This window comes from Notothenia rossii, assembly GCF_949606895.1.
Source record: "Notothenia rossii genome assembly, chromosome: 8".
NCBI lineage: Eukaryota > Metazoa > Chordata > Actinopteri > Perciformes > Nototheniidae > Notothenia > Notothenia rossii.
In genome coordinates, this window is record NC_136906.1 from 51,283,361 (window position 1) to 51,304,685 (window position 21,325).

The 21,325-nt window shown below is 43.9% G+C and overlaps 1 long non-coding RNA gene across 1 annotated transcript in view; it reads left to right on the forward strand.

Annotated features, from left to right (window-relative positions):
• The window catches only part of LOC307016813, a 55,498-nt gene that overhangs the window by 32,292 nt on the left and 1,881 nt on the right, over positions 1-21,325 (forward strand). The window lies entirely within an intron of this gene.

Below are 21,325 nucleotides of genomic sequence, written 5' to 3' on the forward strand. Positions count from 1 at the left end.
GAGGTAGTTCACAAACCACCCCACTGCATGGCTGGATATGCCAATACTGAGTAGCCTCTGTTTTAAAATGCGATGATCAACGGTGTCAAACGCTTTGGAAAGGTCAATAAACAGAGCTGCACAACTCTGTTTATTATTTAGCATACTAGTAATATCATTTACCACTTTCATTGTTGCAGTGATGGTGCTATGTTTCTTCCTGAAGCCTGACTGATGTTTAGACAGGATATCATTTATACATAAAAACTCCTTTACTTGTTCACTCACAAGTCGTTCGAGCACCTTAGCCAGAACTGACAATTTAGAGATTGGCCTATAGTTATATAAAATAGTTGCCTCCCCTCCTTTCAGTAGAGGCAGGACATAAGCAGACTTCCATACTTTAGGAATTGTATTTGTGCTGAGGGAGAGGTTAAAAAGAGAAGTAAAAGGTGGAGCAAGAAAATCTGCAGCTATCTTTAAAAAGAAAGTTTCTACGTTGTCCGGGCCAGCCGGTTTCCTAGGATCTAACTTGGATAAAGCTTCATGGACAATACCAACAGTTAAAGGAGTAAAACTGAAAGGGTTTTCCAGACCACATTGTTCAGAGTCAAGGACTGGAGCGTTCACAGAACTCACTTATGTCACACATCAGGTTGTGTTGGGATTTGTAGTTTTAATATATCTTTTATCGAGGCTAAACGCTTAGTCACAACACTCCATCCATCCATCAGTCCAACCTTTAATATTCACCACTCACATTAGAGTCGCCAGCCAACTTTATTGTTGGCTAGTGTGTGTTTGTGTGTGTGTGTGTGTGTGTGTGTGTGTGTGTGTGTGTGTGTGCGCGCGTGTGCGTGTGTGTGTGTGTGTGTGTGTGTGTGTGTGTGTGTGTGTGTGTGTGTGTGTGTGTGTGGATGGATGTTATTAAACCTTTATATTGCTGATAGAAACGGTATTCGTGAAGTGATGAATCTTAATTATATTTATAATTGTAAAGTTGTGGTGACACCATGTGGGACCATAATTCACCTTGTTTATTGTGTTGCCACACGGACCCTTTAGTGGGAACACCTGTTGCTTTAGCTTGCCATTCCTGCTAGCTTGTGATTCAGAGCAGTTCATGTATTAACCTAATGGAGATGAATGGATAATAAAGATTGGAACTCCATTCTTAATACACCGCCTCCGACTCCCTTTCTTCGGCACCACACCGGTGACCCTGACGGCTTCGAGACAGTTTCCGAAGTCTCAATGAACATGGCTAATTGCGATGTTTTTTGGCGTGGTTTGCACATGTGGAGGTGCACTTCGCCTGCCGGCAGGTCCGTGACGGGGACCTGAAATACCATGTCGTAGCAGCGCTGGGAAGCTCCACGTCCCAGCAAATTATGTTTCAATTTAACAACAAAAGAAAGAACTTCAGATTTAAATAGGTAATAGTTCACGATTTTTTGCAACTCTGGAACAGGAATTTCCTTTGGTTGAATAATATCTTATCTTATTTGATATACTGAAACAATCTGTAATAGTTATTGTAAAATATGTTTGAAGTCTAGTAGAAGATAGATGAGGAAATCATTCCAATTTAGTTTTGGTGGGTTGAGGAAATATCTTTCCCAGTATGTGCTTAACCTATCTTAGCAAAATTACTGGTGGTAAAAACAGCTAACCTCACGCCTTACCAACTGCAACAAATTCCCTCTGTTAACAGATACAAATAAGCTGGGTCCAAGTACTGCGTGGACCCAGCTTCTGTACAATAAACTAAACCGAAGCTAGGATCGGTACTAGACACATTACTTGAAATACAAAATGATCAAATGTGAGCTGATAGGGACATCAAAGCTTCCTATGCTGGCTGAATGAATCAGGAAATGAATATGTTTTAATTGTAGTCTATTAACGTAATGGCATTGCTAATGCCATCCTCAGTTGTGCTGCATCCAGTGCAGCTCTTAGAAATTGAAGCAGTTTTCCAATCCGATTCCCCCCTTTGCAGCAGAGCTGCCCTCAGAAATGAATCGATTCTGTTGGAAAAAACATGTCCGATGATTATGATTGTCCTCCTTACTAACAGAGGCTAGCTATAGCCAGCAAATATCACAGAATTAATCCAAGTTTAAATTCTGATATTTATTTCAAGTTTCTTTTATCACATTTAGATTTGAAATGAAGGGCTTTAGACCCAACCCTTTGCCTTGAAATGATGAGCATGTTTTCAAGTTGAATTTTGTACGTATCGTAATTAGTTATTGATTATTTGGATATTTTCAGCTGGTATGAGTAATTTAGTAAGGTTGGCTGTGCCTTTTAGTGTGTGTGTGTGTGTGTGTGTGCAGGGCCGTGGGAAGTAGGGGTGCTGAGGGTGCTGCAGCACCCCCTGGTGGAGGACATGGGATCTGCACTTCCACAAGATATAATACAAAAAAAAACGAATTTTCAGCCTTGATGTAACAACATTCATAATTAAGTAAAGATAACACCCTTTTTTCAACCCGGTTACATTTTCCATTTGCCCTGTACGATGGGCGCTGTAGTGATGAAAGTGAGGGATGTTGGCTTAGCAGGCGCCCGCAACTCACAGCCAAAGTGAGAGAGATAGAGAGAGGGGATACCGCGGGGATACGTTATCTCAGTGAGTCTCAAACGTTTTGATCACAATTTATGAAAACAAATATTTCCAAGGCACACCTTTATAATTATTAGGATAAATAAAAACAGGTTTGAAATCATTCCAATGTATACTATAGGACAGTAAACAAAAATATCGTTTAAAACTGGAGATTTAAAAATATGCATAAATAAATAGATGTTAACTGGTAAAATAAGATATGAATGAACAACACAAATAAAATAAGTTACATTTATTTGTTATTGGCTATGGTAGGTTATTGGAAATGTTCACATACTTATTTGATTAATAAAATGCAAACCGATCTGTTGTACCCTCTAGATCAGTCTAGTAATTGGGCGCTCAAAGTGCACCAGATTGAAGCATTTGACTTTAAAATGTTAAAAAAAAGGCCCCCGGACCCCCCTAGAGGATGTGAAGTCCACCCCTCCAATTAAAACATGTTATAATACTAAATACATTTGAAGCCTTGTTATATAAGCTGTCCACCATGTCAATATGTTTATCTTTTTCTAGTGTATTGGTCTTTTACAGAGGTTTTTCATTGCCAGATAAAATCTTGCCTATAGGGCAGCACATTGGTCAGAACCAGCCCTGGTGTCATCCCCACAGCACCCCCCATTTGAAACATGTTCCCCCGGCTATGTGTGTGTGTGTGTGTGTGTGTGTGTGTGTGTGTGTGTGTGTGTGTGTGTGTGTGTGTGTGTGTGTGTGTGTGTGTGTGTGTGTGTGTGTGTGTGTGTGTGTGTGTGTGTGTGTGTGTGTGTGTGTGTGTGTGTGTGTGTGTGTGTGTGTGTGTGTGTGTGTGTGTGTGTGTGTGTGTGTGTGTGGCAAGGAAGCCTGTTGAATCCTGTTCGGTTTATTTGTGTTTTACTGCTTTTTCTCGTGTATGAGTAAATGTGATTGGTCGTTGTGATTTTGCTCTTGTATCTTTGGTATTGACTTGTTTGAGCCATATGCAATCTGTTCTGCAGCATCTTGTTCATACTGAATATGAAAGAATATTTTTTATAAAACACGTTGTGAATCTTGGAAATAATAACATAAAGTTAATCACGGACCACTATTGCGGTAAGCATGTTGTAACTTCCGGTTGTTGTTGTCATCTCCGGGTATCCCGTGTGCCTGTTCTGTTGCTGATAGCTTAATCTTAACTTAATCGATCGTTTTAAAACTCTCTTGATCACGGCAACTGCCTGACGTTGTAATCACACGTTACTACAGCTTAAGCACTCACAAACTCTCCTTCTCTTAGCGACTGTAACTCCACAGTTGCCTACCCTCTTTTCGGGTTTGCTAACGGTAGCTACTTTAGCTTGATAGCTAGCCATGGCTCTTTCCCCACCCTCGGGTGCTATTTCCTGCTCTAACTGTCTCATGTTTGGTTACTCCCCTACCTCCTTTACTGGTACCGATACATGTGTTAAATGTAGTATAGTTGTTAGGTTGGAGGCGGGAATCATAGCCATAGAAGCCCGGCTCCGCATCTTAGAAAATAACTCAGCTACAGTAAAGCCCATGTTAGCCGGTGCGGACCGGCAAAAGGTAGCTCCTCTTAGCCGTCCCCCGGCAACTCCCGAGCAGCAGGGAGAATGGGTGACTGTTCAGAAGGGGCATAACGCGAAACCCGCAGGTCCCCACCAACCCGTTCACGTATCTAACAGATATTCCCCACTCAGCGAGACACCCGCTGAGAAGCCAACTCTGGTTATTGGTAGCTCTATTATGAGACACGTGAATTTAGAGACCGAAGCGTCCACAGTCACATGCATTCCGGGGGCCAGAGCGGGCGACGTTGAGGCGCATCTTAGACTGCTGGCTAAAAATAAACGTAAATACAGTAGGATTGTTATTCACGTCGGTGGTAATGATGTTCGTTTACGCCAATCAGAATGCACCAAACTTAATGTGGCGTCGGTGTGTAGTTATGCTAAAACAATGTCGGACACCGTAATCTTCTCTGGTCCCCTCCCCAATCTGATCAATGATGACATGTATAGCTGCATGTCATCATTTCAGCGCTGGTTGTCTTGGTGGTGCCCAGCAAACAATGTGGGCTTCGTGAATAATTGGACAGCCTTCTGGGGAAAACCTGGTCTGATTAAGAGAGACGGCATTCATCCTACTTTGGAAGGTGCAAATCTCATTTCGGCAAACATTTCAGGGCTCTGTGGACTTAATCCATGACAAACTGGAGTTGAGACCAGGAGGCAGAGTCGCAGTCTTACACGCTTCTCTGCGCTCTCTCCTAGGCAGTCATCCATAGGAATCCCGAACCCAATAAAATACCCAATATTAACGGTGTGTGTGTCTGCCCAAGGACAATTTAAGGTAAAACCTAATAGAGGTGTCATACATAATAACCTAATACAAGTAAATGTAACAACTACTACAGTGCAACAAAACAGGAAGATTAAATGTGGTCTCTTAAACATAAGATCTCTAGCATCTAAAGCAATACTGGTAAATGATTTAATATCATATATATTTAATATAACTTTGCAGCCAATCTTATTTGTTACAGTGTACCGTGCACCAGGTCCTTATTCAGAATTCTTATCAGAATTCTCTGAGTTTTTATCAGCTTTGGTACTTAAAACAGATAAAGTAATTATCGTAGGTGACTTTAATATTCATGTTGACGATGATAAAAATAGCCTTACTGTTGCATTTAACTCTATATTAGATTCTGTTGGTTTCTGTCAGAGTGTAAATAAACCAACCCACTGCTATAATCACACTCTTGACCTTGTTCTGACTTATGGTATTGAAATTGAGAAACTATTAGTCGAACCGCATAATCCTGCTTTATCCGACCATTTCTTAGTAACTTTTGAAGTACTGTTACTAGACTACAAAGCATTAGCCAAAAGCTCCTGCAGCAGAAACCTATCTGTTAGTGCTATAGCCAAATGTAAGGAAGAGATTCCACCAATACTTAACTCGATAGCATGTCTGCATGTAGGGGAGGAAACGTATACAAAATGTACACCACCCCAAATTGATCATGTTGTTGATAGTGCTACAGATGCGCTGCGAATAAAATTAGACTCTGTTGCTCCTTTGAAAAAGAAGAAAATAAAACAACATAGATTAGCTCCATGGCATAATGTCGAAACCCGCAAAATAAAGCAAAAGTCGAGACAACTTGAAAGGATATGGCGTTCCACTAAACTTGAAGAATCTCGTTTAATTTGGCATATTACACTCAATGAATATAAGAAAGCACTGCGTAAAGCGAGAGCAGCATACTACTCTTCATTAATAGATGAGAATAAGAATAATGCAAGATTTCTTTTCAGCACTGTAGCCAGGCTGACAGAGAGCCACAGCTCGACTGAGCCTTCTATTCCCATAGCACTCAGTAGTAATGATTTTATGTGCTTTTTTAATGATAAAATTGTTACTCTTAGAAACAAAATCAATGACCTCTTGCCTTTAACCAGTATAGTGTTATCAACAGCTCCCGGAAACGTAAGTTCTAATATTACACTAGATAGTAAACTAGAATGCTTTTCAGCCATAAACCTTGAACAATTAAATTCAATGATTCTCTCTTCTAAACCATCAACGTGTATCTTAGACCCGATTCCAACTAAGCTGTTAAAAGAAGTTTTTCCATTAATTAGCACTTCTTTATTAAATATTATGAATATGTCTTTATTATCAGGCTATGTTCCACAATCATTCAAAGTAGCAGTGATAAAACCGCTTCTTAAAAAGCACAACCTCGATCCAGAGGTTTTAGCCAACTATAGACCTATTTCTAATCTTCCGTTCCTCTCAAAGATTCTTGAGAAAGCAGTCGCAAAACAGCTGTGTGATTACTTAAAAAACTATGATTTATTTGAAGATTTTCAGTCTGGCTTTAGAACACAACATAGCACAGAGACAGCTCTGGTTAAAGTCACAAATGACATTCTAATAGCCTCTGACAAGGGACTTGTCTCTATTCTTGTCTTGCTCGATCTTAGTGCTGCATTTGATACTATCGACCATGATATCCTATTGCAAAGACTAGAGCACTTAGTTGGCATACAGGGAACTGCATTAGGCTGGTTTAGGTCCTATATATCTGAACGCTCTCAGTTTGTACGTGTCAACGATGAATCTTCCATGCAAACCAAAGTTAGCCATGGAGTGCCACAGGGCTCAGTGCTTGGACCTATTTTGTTCACCCTATATATGCTTCCGTTAGGCAATATTATAAGGAATCATTCTGTAAACTTTCATTGTTATGCGGATGATACTCAACTATATTTATCAATCAAGCCTGATGAAATTAATCATCTAAATAAAATTCAAGACTGCCTCAAGGACTTAAAAACGTGGATGACCTTAAATTTTTTGATGTTAAACACGACCAAAACTGAAGTTATTGTACTTGGCCCGAAGAATCTACGAAACAAATTATCTAAAGATATATTAACTATGGATGGCATTAATTTGGCCTCCAGTGAGACTGTAAGGAATCTTGGTGTTATATTTGATCAGGATTTATCCTTTAACGCCCACATAAAATCAATTTCAAGGACCGCCTACTTCCATCTACGTAACATTGCAAAAATCAGGCATATCTTGCCTCAAAACGATGCAGAGAAACTAGTCCATGCATTTGTTACTTCAAGGCTGGATTATTGTAACTCCTTATTATCAGGGTGTACCAAGAAGTCAGTCAAGTCGCTTCAGCTGATTCAAAATGCTGCAGCTCGTGTACTAACCAGAGTTAGGAAAAGGGACCACATTACTCCTGTTCTGGCTGCCTTACACTGGCTCCCTATAGAACACAGGATAGAATTTAAAATTATTCTTCTCGCCTACAAAGCCCTTAATGGGCAGGCGCCATCTTACCTTAAAGAACTCATTATACCCTATTGTCCTACTAGGGCATTGCGTTCCAAGAATGCAGGGTTGTTGGTTGTTCCTAGAGTCTCTAAAAGTACAATGGGAGCCAGAGCCTTTTCTTATCAAGCTCCACTTTTGTGGAATCAGCTTCCAGTTTGTGTTCGGACGGCAGACACCCTATCCGTTTTTAAGAGTGCGCTTAAGACCTTCCTTTTTGATAAAGCTTATAGTTAGGGCTGATTAGATTCAGCCCCTAGTTTTGCTGATATAGGCTTAGTTTGTCGGGGGACATCTTACTTCTTCCTTCTCTCTGTCTATACCTGTGTACTCTCATGTTCCGATTAACCCAGCTTCCCCAAATTTCTTTCTTTTTGGTGTCTATATACGCCGGGATCCGGAGTCATGGATGATCCTGCGGTCCTGTGTCATGGATTGCGAGTCCTGGATCTTGAGTCGTGGCTGTGGTCCTGGATCATAAGTCCTGGATGGATATACTCATGGATTCATCTTCCTATTATACACACATGCATTTTCCAAACATTTGGACTACCTATGTTGCAAATGTATTATCTTTTCAATTTACACATGGCATCTATTGCACGTCTGTCCGTCCTGGGAGAGGGATCCCTCCTCTGTTGCTCTCCCTGAGGTTTCTCCCATTTTTCCCTTTAAACTGGGTTTTCTCTGGAAGTTTTTCCTTGTACGATGTGAGGGTCTAAGGCAGGGGTGTCAAAGTCAAGGCCCGCGGGCCAGATCCGGCCCGCGAATGAATTATCTTGGCCCCCGGGATGATATTTGATTAGTATTAGAACCGCCCCGCAGGCCACAGCCGCCTGCTTGTCTTTTGCACGCACCAAGACTACATTTCCCACAATGCAACGGTAGCCCGCGAACTCACTGCAGCGCCGCAAGTGGGCCTCGGCTTCGTTAGTCATCAGCATTCAGGGCAGATGTCAACTTTCAGCAACCCCGCTCCCCAATAATGGCTAAACGGAAGGTGGACGGTGAGAACAGGGGGTTTAAAGCCAGGTGGGAGGCAGAGTACATGTTCACGGAGGTAAAAGGCAAAGCTGTGTGTCTTCTGTGTGGAGAAAGTGTGGCCGTAATGAAAGAATATAATCTAAGAAGGCACCATGAAACGTCTAAGAAACACAAAGACAAAGACAAGAATATGGACATGGAACAAAGGCTACAGAAGGTGGAAGAATTAAAACGAGGTCTTAAGTCCCGGCAGGCTCTGTTCACAAAAGCCAAATCACAAAGCGAGGCTGCTGTCAAGGCTAGTTTTATTGTGGCAGAAGAAGTTGCAAAATCAGCCCGGCCCTTTACAGAGGGAGAGTTTATCAAAAACTGTATGCTTAAAGTTTGTGACACGGTGTGCCCAGACAAAAGGCAGCTATTTTCAAACGTGAGCCTGAGCAGAAACACCGTTGCTGAACGTGTAGACCAGCTTTCCACCAATCTAAAAGAACAGCTTGTGGAAAAGGGAAAAGATTTCATCGCATATTCACTTGCTGCGGATGAGAGCACCGACACAAGTGACATTGCCCAGCTGTCAATTTTCATTCGTGGAGTTGACTCCAGCCTGGGCATAACAGAAGAGTTTTTGGCATTACGTCCTATGCATGGCACAACTACAGGACAAGATCTGTATGAAGAGGTATCCAGATGTGTAAATGAGATGGGGCTGCCTTGGGGAAAACTCGTGGGATTGACAACAGACGGAGCACCCGCGATGTGTGGACATAGGATTGGATTGGTGGCAAGAATACGTGAGAGGATGCGGGACGAAAACGTCACAGGTGAGCTGACAGCTTATCACTGCGTAATACACCAGGAGTCGTTATGTGGCAAAGCCTTGAAAATTGATCATGTAATGAGCATCATAACGCGTGCAGTTAACTTCATTAGGGCCAAAGGTTTAAATCACCGCCAGTTCAAGGCATTTCTGGGCGAGTTAGATACAGAGTATGGTGACTTGCCCTATCACACGGCTGTGCGATGGCTAAGCCAAGGAAAAGTGCTGCAAAGATGTTTCGAGCTGCATGAGGAGATCTGTCTGTTCATGGAAAGCAAAGGGAAAGACACAACAGAGCTCCGAGATGAAACATTTATGTGTGAAATGGCGTTTCTGTGCGACATCACAAGCCATCTGAATGCGATGAACCTGCAGCTGCAGGGACGGGGGCGTGTCATCTCTGATATGTACAGTACAGTGAAGGCGTTTAAAACCAAGCTGATCCTGTGGGAGACACAGATGCGGAAAGAAAACTTGAGCCACTTTCCCAGCTGCCAGACAATGAAAGAGAAGCTCTCTACCGCTGTGTTCCCGAGTGCACAGTTTGCTGATAAACTCAACATACTTGCCGCCGACTTCCGACGCCGATTTGCTGACTTTGAAGCTCAAAAAAGCAGGTTTGAACTGCTCGCCAATCCTTTTGGAGTTGACGTGGAAAGCGCACCAACAAACCTGCAAATGGAGTTGATTGAGCTCCAGTGCAATGACACACTGAGGGAAAAATATGAGAGAGTGGGTGCTGCTGAGTTTGCACGTTTCATCCCCGACACATTGCCTCAGCTGCGCATCCAAGCTGCTCAGACGCTCTCTATGTTTGGCAGCACATACCTGTGTGAACAAATGTTCTCTTTGATGAAGCTAAACAAAACATCACACAGGAGCCGTCTTACTGATACACACCTTGAGTCAATCCTGAGGATTTCCTCAGCTCAGAGCCTGACCCCGAACATTGATGAACTTGTACAAAAGATGGGACACCACCAAGTATCAGGCTCAGCCTCAGACAAGTGAGCATCACAGAGCATTAACTTATTTTTAGTTTTTAATTCAGTTAAATTTTTATTTATTTTTATTTTTTGTTTCTACAAGACATGATTTTTCTTTGAAAGAAGTATTGTTTTGTCTGTGTGCCATAGATTTTTGTATTTTATTTATTTATATTTATTTTTCAGTTAATGGATTGCAGATAAGAGCCATGAGAAAGAATACAACTGATTTTATTTTTATTTTTTTATTTTCTCATTTTACTATTTGAAAGCATGGGAGCAGCACAATATTGCATTTTCAGTTTATAATGCATGCAATTTCATTTATGCATTTATCTCGATATTAAGGAGCATATTTTATTTTTGAAGGACATTAACTTTTTTGCTGTTTGCCTGTTGAAAATGTTTTCCCTTTAAATAAATGACAGAGCCATAAGAAAATATTGCTTCATTCATTTAATCATTAAATAATATATGATGCACTGTGTTAGGTCTTGGTTCAATAGGTTATGTGCAATCATTTTAATATGTTTTAATAAAAATTGAACCAGTCCGGCCCTCGGCTTGTAGCAAATTTGTTTTTTTGGCCCTCTGATGCATTTGACTTTGACACCCCTGCACTAAAGGGTCCGTGCGGCAACCCAATAAACAAGGTGAATTATGGTCCCACATGGTGTCACCACACAAGCCCCCCCAGAATTCACACATAAACAAAATCAGCATGGCGGGGAGGAACGACACGCCGACCCCCACGACTCCTGAGCACGGGAGTCGGAAAAGTGACTTCCGCCTTTGCGACCCCCGGAAGGGGAGGGACCAGAACAACAGGTCTTAAATCCGTAACAGGGGTCGAGGCCGAGGGGCGGCCCCGTCACGGAGGCCGAGCCAGCACCACCGGCTGGTCCAAGTCCAGGTGAGCAGCCTTCACCCGGTCGACCGAGACGTGCTCGGCCTTGCCACCCAGGTCGACAACCAGATGCTTGTCCCCGTGCTCCAAGACCCGGAAAGGCCCATCTTAAGGGGGCTGCAGGGGGCCCCTGTGCGCATCGTGCCGGATGAACACGTGCCCCGTCGAGCGGAGCTGTGCGGGAACCTGGGACACCTGCGTACCGTGCCGAGTAGTAGGGATCGGAGCAAAGGCCTCAGCGGCGTCCTGCAGGAAAGCCCGCTGGGTCGACGCCGACCAGGGAGCCGACGCATTAGGTAGGAAATCCCCTGGAACTATCAACAGCTGCCCGTAGACCATCTCAGCCGTAGAGCACTGCAGGTCCTCCTTAAGCGCAGTCCTCAGGCCCAGCATCACCCATGGCAGCTTGTCGACCCAATTCCCGTCCGTAAGGCCGGCTCTAAGGGCCACCTTCATGGAGCGATGGAAGCGCTCGCAGAGGCCGTTAGCCTGAGGGTGGTAAGCGGTAGTCCTGTGCAGCTTAACCCCCAAACCGCCTGCCACGGCGTTCCAGAGTTCGGACGTGAACTGAGAGCCCCTGTCTGAGGAAATGTCCGACGGGGGGGCCAAAACGAAACACCCACGTTGCAATGAAGGCCCGGGCAACATCTGCGGCTTACGTCGAAACGAGCGGGACCGCCTCCGGCCAACGGGTCGTCCTGTCCACCATGGTGAGGAGGTAGGAAAAGCCCCGAGAGGAGGGCAATGGACCAACCAGGTCGATGTTAACGTGGTCAAACCTCCTCTCAGGCACCAGGAAACGCTCCAAAGGGGCCTTCGTGTGGCGGTGCACCTTAGCGCGCTGACAAGCCACGCACTCACCAGCCCAAGTCCTCACGTCCTTTTTCAGCCCATGCCAGACGAACTTCGCGGTCACCAAGCGCACCGAAGGCTTAACGCAAGGGTTTGACAGTCCTTGCACAGCCTCGAACACAGGACGCCTCCAGCTGGCGGGAACGACTGGCCGCGACAGGCCCGTGGAGACGTCACAAAGGAGGGTAACGCCCGCGTCGCCGAACACCACATCCTCCAAGCGCAGCCCCGCGCCCCCCACCTTCAGAGCCTTGACGCCGGGGTCTGTGACCTGGTCCGCCGCCATGCGATCATAGTCCAGGCCCAACTGGACGGCACCGATTACAACTCTGGAGAGGCAATCAGCAACCAGGTTCGACTTGCCAGCCACGTGCTTAATGTCTGTGGTGAACTCAGAGATGTAGGAAAGCTGACGCTGCTGACGCGCCGACCAAGGCTCCGCCACTTTAGACATGGCGAAAGTGAGCGGCTTGTGGTCGACAAACGCCGTAAACTCCCGGCCTTCCAGCATGAAACGGAAGTGCCGCACGGCCAAATAAAGACCCAGGAGCTCACGGTCCAAAGCCCTGTACCTGCGTTCTCTGGGCGTCAGCTGGCGGCTGAAAAAGGCAAGAGGCTGCCAAGCGCCCTCCACCCACTGCTCATGCACTGCGCCGACCGCGTAGTCCAACGCGTCCGTGGTGATGGAGATGGGAGCCGTAGATGATGGGTGTGCCAGCAAAGCCGCCTGAGCTAACGCAGTCTTGATCCCGGCAAAAGCGACGTCCGACTGCTGTCCAGTCGATCGCCTGGACGGGGGTGTTGCCTTTCAACGCTTCATACAGCGGCCGCATGATGTGTGCGGCCCGGGGGATGAAACGGTGGTAGAAGGTCACCATCCCCAGAAACTCACGGAGCGACCGGGCTGTGAGCGGGCGAGGAAAAACCGCAACAGCCTCCACCTTCGCTGGCAGAGGTGTCGAACCGCCCTTGGTGACGCGGTGCCCCAGGAAATCAATGTCAGACACCCCAAATTGGCACTTTGCAGGATTGATGATTAATCCGTGTTCGTTGAGCCGCGTGAAAAGGGCTCGGAGGTGGGACAGGTGCTCCTGCACTGAAGGGCTGGCGACGAGTATGTCGTAGAGGTAGAAATCACAAACAGCAGGTCCCGCAACACCGAATCCATCAGGCGCTGGAACGTCTGAGCGGCATTCTTGAGCCCAAAAGGCATCCGCAGAAACTCAAAAAGTCCAAAAGGTGTTATCACCGCTGTCTTGGGAATGTCCAGGGGGTGCATGGGCACCTGGTGAAATCCACGCACCAGGTCCACCTCGTCTAACAGTCTGAGAAACGTGTCTGCCCCCGACAGTGAGCCCGAGAGCCCGTCGTACGCTGCGCTGCCAAGTATGCACACGAAGGAAGAAAACGTTAAGGCATCAACCAAACGCCTATTCTTAACGTCCACTAATAGTCCATGAGCACACAAAAAATCTGCTCCGAGGAGGGGAAAATAAATGTCCGCTGTCACAAAATCCCAGCTGAAATGCTGTCCTCCGATGCACAAACACATAGGCCTCACGCCGTACGTGCGAATGGGACCGCCGTTAGCCGTCGTCAACCGCAGTCCGTGCCCACCACGGGCGATGTCTTCACTCGACGCGGGAACTACGCTCCGTTGAGCGCCCGTGTCACATAGAAACAGTCCCCCGAAAACGCTGTCGCTGACGAAAAGGAGCCTGCCCGTGCCGCCGACGCTCAGGGCCACTACTGAGCGCCGGCCCCTCCGTTTCCCGGGGGTTTGTAGCTGCACGGAGCGATGCATTTCTTAGCCATTGTCCCGAAACGTGGGTGGTAAAAGCACTCTCCGATGTCCCCACGCCGGCTCGAAACTGCCGTGTCCGGCCTCCGCCATGCTTTCTTGCCCACAGACGGGCCACTGAGCGTCGCGGCTAACGTCTCAGCACCGGGCTGTTGTGTAGCCAGGAAAAAACGATCCGCTTCCTCAGCCAAGGCACGGGACTCCGTGACAGGCGTGTTGGCTAGCGCCGTCTGGAACCGAGAAGGTAAGTGACGCAGGAAAATATCCGTGAATAAAATCCGGGGATCTCCCCCCCCTAGCAGATTTAGCATTTTCTCCATTAGCTGAGATGGCTTGCTGTCCCCTAGGCCTTGAATGTCAAGTATCTGGCGGGCCCTCTCCTTAGCAGATAAACTAAATGTCTTAAGGAGAAGGGCCTTAATCGCCTCATATTTGCCATGGTGTGGGGGGTCTGTGATAAATCCAACCAACCTGGATGACGTGGAGCTTCCCAGCGCTGCTACGACATGGTTATTATTTCAGGTCCCCATCACGGACCTGCCGGCAGGCGAAGTGCACCTCCACGTGTGCAAATCACGCCGCCGCGGCATTCTCCCAAAACTCCGGCAGCTTTACGAAAACATCGCAATTAGCCATGTTCATTGAGACTTCGGAAACTGTCTCGAAGCCGTCAGGGTCACCAGTGTGGTGCCGAAGAAAGGGAGTCGGAGGCGGTGTATTAAGAATGGAGTTCCAATCTTTATTATCCATTCATCTCCATTAGGTTAATACATGAACTGCTCTGAATCACAAGCTAGCAGGAATGGCAAGCTAAAGCAACAGGTGTTCCCACTAAAGGGTCCGTGTGGCAACACAATAAACAAGGTGAATTATGGTCCCACATGGTGTCACCACAAATTTACAATTATAAATATAATTAAGATTCATCACTTCACGAATACCGTTTCTATCAGCAATATAAAGGTTTAATATCATCCACCCACACACACACACACACACACACACACACACACACACACACACACACACACACACACACACACACACACACACACACACACACACACACACACACACACACACACACACACACACACACACACACACACACTAGCCAACAATAAAGTTGGCTGGCGACTCACAGGGTTAGATTCAGAGCATTAACGTGTTTAAAACTAAGCACGTAGTGGAGTGTCAAAAGTGATACTCCACTCCTGACAAGGCGTTCTAATGTGAGTGGTGAATATTAAAGGTTGGACCGATGGATGGATGGAGTGTTGTGACTAAGCGTTTAACCTCGATAAAAGATATATTAAAACTACAAGTCCCAACACAACCTGATGTGTGACATAAGTGAGTTGCAGTAAATAGACGGACATTATTAAAGGGAAATAACAAAACAAAGAAACACTTGGTTGAAAAGGTGTATAGTTTCACATGAATTTGTGGAATGCTGTGCTGTCACTTGTTCCTGTTGTGTGGAAAGAGCAAGGAGTCCAGCCAAGAAGACTCAGTGCTGGGCTGTCTCAGCAAATGAACAGCATACAGCATTCAAAAAGTAAACAGTCATGAGAATAATATTGTTTATATCAGATAAAAAATAACCATCAGAATCAGAATTCCTTTATTCGTCCCGCAACATGGACATTTACAACAGCAAGAGTAAAGTGCAGTTTATTCAAAAGAATTTATTAATAGTAAAAACACAATAAAATAAAAATAAATGACAGATGAGTACACCATGGCAAAAATAAATGTTTACCATAAAAACAGTAGCTGGTACTGATTAAAGATTGAAAATAATGTTGTATGTTGCACATGAGGGGTATATTGGACAAAGTTTGGGTATTACAGTCTATGTGTATGTAGTCAACCAACAGTTGGTTGAATGATTGCTTTATTCATTATACACTAACTTTAAGGGCCTCTACACTCACCTTCAGGAACAACAGAAACATTCTCCATTGTTCTACTCAACAATCGTGCCAACCACACTTTTTATTTGTCACTTTGCTTCCCTGTGCCGGCACATGAGGGCGTGTCTGGAGGTGACATTCGATGAAGCAATATTTTTTACAGTTCCTCTTTAAAACAGGTTTCCTGCACGTTAACATTCTTACACCTCCCAAGTGCCTTTTGAGAGACAAGCGTTCCTAAACATCTCAGAAAGACTTTGTCACTCAGGGAATCAAGATGTACCGTTTCCTCTCGGCCTTGATAGCTCTGAGCAGCCTCCAGGCCTGTGGGGGGGAATGTGACTTTGCTCATTCCATGTGTGGAGCCCAGGCCTCTGGAGATGTTGTGATTGGTATATTGATGCCGTGTCATCATAAAGTGATTGCTCCAGATAAAAGGATTAGACCTGAAAGCTAGAGTGAAAAAAAACACATGTGTTTGTTCAATTAGATATTCAGAAGGGATATCTTTCCTTTTAAATATACACTGAAAAAAACTGAAAAGTTGACTTTAATTAAATGTATTAGGTCAACAGATTTCAAATAACTGTATTTGGTTATTTGAAAGCAATAATATTAAGTTTAAATCAAAATTATTAATATTATTGCTTCAAACTGCTACTCTTATACGCAAAATCTGTTGTCATAAAACACTTAAACAAAGTCAACGTTTAGGTTTTTTCAGTGTGTGTTATCTATTTTTGCAAAAAATATGCTGTTGTTTTTTCATTTCCACTGGATATAGACTGCTATTTTGCCATTTGGACCATTGTACGAAATAAGAGTAAAATCATTAAAAGCCGGGGAGGATAAAAGACTCTCCCACATGAAAAATTACTTTATAGTCAAGAGTCATAAATCTTGATATAAAAAAAAAAGATGTAGGTTAAATTCACAAATTTACCGGTGAGTGAAACAATGTGGTTCATTGAGAAACATATAGGAATGTTTTTTTTCTCTTAAATGTATTACTTTAAACTAGAAGAGTTTGAGTTTTGAGATTATTCTTTAAAATGTATGACTTTATAATCTCAGAGAATGTTTAAAGTGTTTTAAATGTATGAGATTTTCACAAAGATATACCACCTAAATCTCATTGAATATTTATGATTGAGTCAGGGATGGGGAAAATCGGGACCCAAGTGCAGTTAAAAAGAAAAAAAAAAGTTTTATTAAAAAGCAGACGAGAAGAAAAAAACAAGAAACAACTAAACATTAACAAGACCAGGGAAAAAGACAGACATGAACACATTTAAAAGCATTGGCAGCTAATCAGGACAAAAGACGAACAGGTAACGCGGACTTGAAAAACGGGCAGGTAACATGGACAAGAAGAGATGGGCAGGTAACATAATAATAATAATAATAAATTATATTTATATAGCGCTTTTCTGGAACTCAAAGACACTTTACAGTATGAGGGAGTGTAGACAAACAGGGACAGGCAAAACGGACAAGAATAGACGAGTACTATATACACAAGAGTTAATGGGACACAGGTGGCAACAATCAAGGGAGGGGCTGACAATCACATGGGGAGGAAGACACACAAGGGAAGGAGAGCTCTGAACGGTACGTACCAAAATAAAACAGGAAGTGCAATGACAGGACTAGACAGGTGAAAAAAGAGACTTGACTAAACATGAAACAAATAACATTAACCTGATTAACTAACCTACAACTCTCTTCAGCGAGCAGCATAGGACAGACAGGGCCCCTAGTAGAGGGCCGCGCCTGTGCTTATATAACTGGGTTACAATACGTAACCCATCGTTATATCTCTCACAGGCTCCGCCCTCTACTTGACTCTATGGTTTTCCATTCTTTCTCAATCTTCTTCTCTCTCTTTCGCTCTCAGTTGTTTATCCTGCTCGCTGAAGAGAAAAGGATGACAGTCAGGAGGCGAGGCCGCCTTATAAAGGGTGGGCTTGCGCGCGCACTCAGGTAGGCCCGCCCAGAGGGCCGGGTACATTTAAAGATATCTCAGTAGGTGAACGCTCGCATAGTATTACTAGTAAGGTCAAGGGGTAGTACCCATAGAGTCCAGTAGAGGGCGGAGCCTGTGAGATATAACTGTATTAGGTTAGTTGAAAGCAATAATATTAAGTTTAAATAAACATATTAGGTTCAACTTAAAGGTGGGGTACGTAAGTTTGAGAAACCGGCTCGAGATACACTTATTGTTATATTCCATGGAATTATCTTAACATCCCGATAGCAATGAATATCTTAAGTGCTTTGACAAAAAATCCATAACAACATTTCATCTGTGGAAGCCGTAGTACTGTAAAAAGCACGACCAATCATCTCGTGCCCTCATTGGTCATGTGCGCGTTCGTGTGTGTTGGAGGAGGGGCTCTGTAAGGAAGTGGCAGATCTTTTCCGGCTGTGAATTTTCAAATGCTAGCGCACTCGAGCTGGTTTCTCCAAAATTACCTACCCCACCTTTAATATTGTTTCTTTCAACTAACTTAATTTAAAGTTTAAATTGAATTAGATTCAATGTTTACATTTTTTCAGTGTGTTGTAGACAAACAAAGTTCTAATTGACTTTTTATAAAAATATTTAAATATTTGGACTCTTTTGGGACTTAAAAGGTTAGTCCACTAGAGTAACTTTATGCCTGCTTTTTCTTGATCACTTAATGTTTTTGTCTTAATGAGATAAATGCGGCTGGCTTCCTCCCAGGAGTGCGTCTGGGATACATGATGTGCGACACGTGCTCCTTCGCCAGCACGGCGCTGCAGAACGTGGAGTACATGCTCGCTGTCAACAGGTCTCTGAATGTTGACTGTGACTACTCGGACTTCAGGCCCAGGGTGAAGATTATTTTAGGGGCTCTGTACTCTGAGGTGTCCATCGCTGTGGCCCGACTGCTGAGTGTGTACATGATCCCTCTAGTAAGTCTCACATTCTGTCTGATTAGCAACATTTTATTGTTAAGTATTCAGTAAGTTATTTTCTGTTTTCATTCATTATCACTAATTCAGTTCTAAACAATCTTTTGACAGTGTCTAATGCACTTTGCTGCTACATTAACTGTTTTAATTCATTTCAAGAATGAATTGTGGGCATTTAACACACTGAAAAAATTGAAATGTTGAGTTTGACTTCCCTATTAGCCCGCCTTCGAAACATTTGCCATAACTACCCATTTCTCACAGTGACAGTTACCATTATTGAGGGGGAATAAAGTGTCGCTGTAGTCCTGAATCTTTGTGTCTGTGATTCAATCAATCAATCAATCAATCAATCAATGTTTATTTATATAGCCCAATATCACAAATGTTACATTTGTCTCAGTGGACTTCACAGTTTGTACAGAATATCAGTATGACAATACGACACCCTCTGTCCTTAGACCAGGGGTGTCAAAGTCAAATGCATCAGAGGGCCAAAAAAACAAATTTGCTACAAGCCGAGGGCCGGACTGGTTCAATTTTTATTAAAACATATTAAAATGATTGCACATAACCTATTGAACCAAGACCTAACACAGTGCATCGTATATTATTTAATGATTAAATGAATGAAGCAATATTTTCTTATGGCTCTGTCATTTATTTAAAGGGAAAACATTTTCAACAGGCAAACAGCAAAAAAATGTCCTTCAAAAATAAAATATGCTCCTAAATATCGAGATAAATGCATAAATGAAATTGCATGCATTATAAACTGAAAATGCAATATTGTGCTGCTCCCGTGCTTTCAAATAGTAAAATGAGAAAATAAAAAAATAAAAATAAAATCAGTTGTATTCTTTCTCATGGCTCTTATCTGCAATCCATTAACTGAAAAATAAATATAAATAAATAAAATACAAAAACCTATGGCACACAGACAAAACAATACTTCTTTCAAAGAAAAATCATGTCTTGTAGAAACAAAAAATAAAAATAAATAAAAATTTAACTGAATTAAAAACTAAAAATAAGTTAATGCTCTGTGATGCTCACTTGTCTGAGGCTGAGCCTGATACTTGGTGGTGTCCCATCTTTTGTACAAGTTCATCAATGTTCGGGGTCAGGCTCTGAGCTGAGGAAATCCTCAGGATTGACTCAAGGTGTGTATCAGTAAGACGGCTCCTGTGTGATGTTTTGTTTAGCTTCATCAAAGAGAACATTTGTTCACACAGGTATGTGCTGCCAAACATAGAGAGCGTCTGAGCAGCTTGGATGCGCAGCTGAGGCAATGTGTCGGGGATGAAACGTGCAAACTCAGCAGCACCCACTCTCTCATATTTTTCCCTCAGTGTGTCATTGCACTGGAGCTCAATCAACTCCATTTGCAGGTTTGTTGGTGCGCTTTCCACGTCAACTCCAAAAGGATTGGCGAGCAGTTCAAACCTGCTTTTTTGAGCTTCAAAGTCAGCAAATCGGCGTCGGAAGTCGGCGGCAAGTATGTTGAGTTTATCAGCAAACTGTGCACTCGGGAACACAGCGGTAGAGAGCTTCTCTTTCATTGTCTGGCAGCTGGGAAAGTGGCTCAAGTTTTCTTTCCGCATCTGTGTCTCCCACAGGATCAGCTTGGTTTTAAACGCCTTCACTGTACTGTACATATCAGAGATGACACGCCCCCGTCCCTGCAGCTGCAGGTTCATCGCATTCAGATGGCTTGTGATGTCGCACAGAAACGCCATTTCACACATAAATGTTTCATCTCGGAGCTCTGTTGTGTCTTTCCCTTTGCTTTCCATGAACAGACAGATCTCCTCATGCAGCTCGAAACATCTTTGCAGCACTTTTCCTTGGCTTAGCCATCGCACAGCCGTGTGATAGGGCAAGTCACCATACTCTGTATCTAACTCGCCCAGAAATGCCTTGAACTGGCGGTGATTTAAACCTTTGGCCCTAATGAAGTTAACTGCACGCGTTATGATGCTCATTACATGATCAATTTTCAAGGCTTTGCCACATAACGACTCCTGGTGTATTACGCAGTGATAAGCTGTCAGCTCACCTGTGACGTTTTCGTCCCGCATCCTCTCACGTATTCTTGCCACCAATCCACTCCTATGTCCACACATCGCGGGTGCTCCGTCTGTTGTCAATCCCACGAGTTTTCCCCAAGGCAGCCCCATCTCATTTACACATCTGGATACCTCTTCATACAGATCTTGTCCTGTAGTTGTGCCATGCATAGGACGTAATGCCAAAAACTCTTCTGTTATGCCCAAGCTGGAGTCAACTCCACGAATGAAAATTGACAGCTGGGCAATGTCACTTGTGTCGGTGCTCTCATCCGCAGCAAGTGAATATGCGATGAAATCTTTTCCCTTTTCCACAAGCTGTTCTTTTAGATTGGTGGAAAGCTGGTCTACACGTTCAGCAACGGTGTTTCTGCTCAGGCTCACGTTTGAAAATAGCTGCCTTTTGTCTGGGCACACCGTGTCACAAACTTTAAGCATACAGTTTTTGATAAACTCTCCCTCTGTAAAGGGCCGGGCTGATTTTGCAACTTCTTCTGCCACAATAAAACTAGCCTTGACAGCAGCCTCGCTTTGTGATTTGGCTTTTGTGAACAGAGCCTGCCGGGACTTAAGACCTCGTTTTAATTCTTCCACCTT